The following is a 4,122-nucleotide window of genomic DNA, read 5'->3' on the forward strand; positions in this document are numbered from 1 at the left end:
TAGAAAAGCCTCTTTCATTATACCACTTAAAAGAGCATAATTAAAACACTATTGTGTCACAGATTTTTCCCCTCCCCCCAAAAAGGGTAAAAATGAGAAATGTAAACAACTTTGATTAGAGGAATTGAACTGTAATGAAAACATAAAGAACTAAATGTAGTTTGAATGGGTGGAAACTGAGGGAGGGTATGGCTAGTCAGTTTTTGAAAGAAACACAAAAGAAATTGAGCAGTTAGATGAAATGGAGCAAGGGAATACTCAGGCTGTATATTAAGAAGTAGTTTCTAACAATGACGTTTGCTGGACTCTGGAACAATCACCCTTCACTTTGTTTAAACTAGATTGGATTAAGCTTTCTCTCTGGGGATATAGGTTTATTTGGACAGACTGTCGTTGTGTGATTCTAACGAATTGTTTTTACTGCTGATTTCTAAACTAAAAAATTTAGGATATCTGGCCATTGATTCTGCAAATTAATTCTTTCTTTTCCAATATGTCAACTCTTTTTTTTTCTACCATCCTTATGATCTACTTTTATTTTTTTGTTGTTAATCCTCACCTGAGGATATATTTTTCCAATGATTTTTTTTAAAGAGAGAGTGGAAGGGAGGGGGGGGAGAGAGAGAGAGAGAGAGAAATATCAATGTGAGAGAAACACATTGATTGGTTGCACTCTGTCCTGACCAGGTATGTGCCCTTGACCAGGAATCAAATCCAAGACCCTTAGGTATGTGAGCCAATGTTCTAACCACTTAGAAACACCAGCCAGGGTGTTATGATCTACATTTAAAATAAATATAAAGGAAATATAGTACTATGTCATTATTTTTCCAGTGTAAAATGAACTAAATAATAAAAGTACTATTTAAAAGTAGTCAATTTTTGGTTAGGAATATTTTTAGAATGGAAATTTACAACTCTTAAATAAGAATAGTCATTTTATTGTTGTTAGTAAAATGTTTACCATGAATGTCCTAAATCTAAAGTAATGCAGAATTCAATTTTAGTTACAAAATTATCAATTAAGCTAATCACTCTGAATGACCTCCATCAGAAGGCTATTTATGTATATTAAAGGCTAAGTGACTGACCATACATCTGTCTGACCATCTGACCGACCAACCGGCTGGTACATATGACTCACACTGGCAATTTAAAAATAAATGTTGACTCGCACATGCAAGATACATATAAGCTCTCACTGGCACCAATTGCATGCGTGTGTTTTAATCTGTCATAGTCGATCGTGAATTTGGTTGACAGTTCCATTATAGAGAAAGGGCGAATAGCGATATTAAAATATTTCTTCTAATTAATTTCCTTTCAATGTGCATGAATCCATGTACCAGGCCACTAGTTATTACAAAAAATTGGTTATGAAACCTACAATTTTATTTCACATACTTAATAAAATATATTTTTATACAATTATATTTATAACTAATATAAACATAATCATTAAATGTAATTGTTCTTTATAAGTGCTGTACAGTATGTTTTATAATGAAAATAATTCCCACATTTAATAAGCTAAGATGCTTATCAAAGGATGTTATTTCCTTGGGCTTAATAAAATTACATAGTTTTTTTACATAAACAATAAGAAATTCTCGAGAGAAGAGCTCCCGGATGTGGAGAAGCTGGGGAGGAAATGTGGGAGGAAAATGGATTCAGTGGAGAAGAGGGTCGCAACCTCCATCTCCAACCCGCGGAGGCCGCCATCCCAGGGTCGGCCCCTGAAGCTGCAGCGCAACTCCCGCTGCAGCCAGGGCTGGTGTGTGGAGAAGCCTCACACCTGGCGGCCTTAATTCTGGCCCGGGGTAGCAGCAAGGGCATCCCTTTGAAGAACATTAAGCATCTGGCAGGTGTCCCGCTCATTGGCTGGGTCCTGCTTGCGGCCCTGGACTCAGGGGTCTTCCAGAGTGTGTGGGTTTCAATGGACCATGATGAAATTGAGAATGTGGCCAAACAATGTGGTGCACAAGTTCATCGAAGAAGTTCTGAAGTTTCAAAGACAGCTCTACCTCATTAGATGCCATAGTATCATTTCTTAGCACAATGAGGTTGACGTTGTAGGTAATATTCAAGCTACTTAACAATGTTTACATCCTACTGACCTTCAAAAAGTTGCAGAAATGATTCAAGAAGAAGGATATGATTCTGTTTTCTCTGTTTTGAGGTGCCATCAATTTTGATAAAGTGAAATTGAGAAAGGAATTCGTGAAGTGACTGAACCTCTGAATTTGAATCCAGCTAAATGACCTCGTCAACAAGATTGGGATGGAGAGTTATATGAAAACTAGTGGCCTGTGCACAAAATTTGTGCACGGGGCAGGGGGAGGTTTCCTCAGCCCAGCCTGCACCCTCTCCAATCAGGGACTCCTTGGGGGATGTCTGACTGCTGGCTTAGGCCTGATCCCACAGGGGATGCCCGATCCCAACCGGCAGTTGGGCATCCCTCTCGAAATCTTGGAACGCTGGCTCCTAACTGCCTCTGTCTGCCTGCCTGATTGCCCCTAATTGCCTCTGCCTGCCTGCCCGATCTCCCCTAACTGCCCTCCCCTGCCAGCCTGATCTCACCCCGATCCCACAGATGCCCGATCCCAACCGGCAGTTGGGCATCCCTCTCGAAATCTTGGAACGCTGGCTCCTAACTGCCTCTGTCTGCCTGCCGCCTTGCCCCTAATTGCCTCTGCCTGCCTGCCCGATCTCCCCTAACTGCCCTCCCCTGCCAGCCTGATCTCACCCCCAACTGCCCTCCCCTGCAGGCATGATCTCTTCCCCAACTGCCCGCCTTGCCAACCTGATCTTGCCCCCAATGGCCCTCCCCTGCTTTCCTGGTTGCCCCCAACTGCCCTTCCCTGATCGCCCCTAACTGCCTCTGCCTTGGCCCCCACTACCATGGCTTTGTCCGGAAGGAAATCAGATGACCAGAAGATGGCTGGTTGACCCAGTCTAATTAGCATATTACCCTTTTATTAGTATAGATAGATTATATAGGATAGGATTGCTTAAATGGGGTGGGGAGAAAGTCTTTTTCAGCAGGAGGAAATGCTCTTGGCAGACAAAAATACATCATCCCTATATCTGGACTGATAGCCAGCCATATGCACTATACTGCCAAACTGGTCATTAAAAAATTGAACCACTTTCTTACACCTTACATCAAATAGCTGTTGCCCTTAAAACCCCTCCACAACCCCCACCTTAGGTTCTGCCTTCGCAGTTCACCCAGATTTGGTTCTAATTGGTCAGTTTCTATGCCAGTCAGCATCAAAAGCTCCGCCTCCTAGGCAGCCATTGGCTCTTCGCAGTTCAGCCAGATTTGGTTCTGATTGGTCGGTTTCTATGCCAGTCAGCGTCTCTGGTCCTGATCAGGGAGGTGGGGCTGATCAGCAGCTGCCCCAGGCTGCTGGTGAGCAGGCTGAACTGCTGACATCTCAGAGAGAGAGAGGCGCAGCTGCTGGCGAGGCTTAGAAAGAGAGAGAGGCAAGGGCTGAGTAGCAACTGCCACAGAGGCTGCGGATCAGACCCTGCTTCTCTCTCCGGGCCTCACAAGCAGTGGTGGCAGCTGCTGATCAGCCCCGCCTCTCTCTCTCTCCAAGAAGTCAGCATTTCATCCTGCTCACCAGTCCCCGCCTACCTGAGCGTGCTGCATGCACAGACTGGCATTCGGTCGTCCCTTCGGTTGTTTCGGACGTTACGGACCCTGGCTCTTTATGTATATACTAGAGGCCCGGTGCACAAAAATTTGTGCACTCGGGGGCAGAGAGGGGTCCCTCAGCCTGGTCTGTGCCCTCTCGCAGTCTGGGACCCCTCTGGAGATAACAACCTGCTGGCTTAGGCCTGCTCCCGGGTGGCAGAGGGCACGCCCAATCCCTAGGTGCAGCCCCTGGTCAGGCTCAGAGCAGGGCCGATTGGGGAGTTGGGGCGCCGCCCCCTGTCATGCACAGAGCAGGGCGGATCGGGAGGTTGCGATGCCACCCTCAGTCACGCTCAGGGTAGGGCCGATTGGGGGGTTGGGGCACCGCCCCCTGTCACACTCAAGGCAGGGTCGATGGGGAGGTTGCGGCGCCACCCCCTGTCACGCAAAGAGCAGGGCCGATCAGGGGGTTGGAGCGC

The 4,122-nt window shown here is 46.1% G+C and overlaps 1 pseudogene; it reads left to right on the top strand.

The window, feature by feature from the left end:
• Positions 1-1,618: 1,618 nt before the first annotated feature.
• LOC102243166 overlaps positions 1,619-4,122 on the top strand; it is a 3,632-nt pseudogene continuing 1,128 nt past the window's right edge.

The sequence above is a fragment of the Myotis brandtii genome, unplaced genomic scaffold, assembly GCF_000412655.1.
Source record: "Myotis brandtii unplaced genomic scaffold, ASM41265v1 scaffold927, whole genome shotgun sequence".
NCBI classification, from domain to species: domain Eukaryota; kingdom Metazoa; phylum Chordata; class Mammalia; order Chiroptera; family Vespertilionidae; genus Myotis; species Myotis brandtii.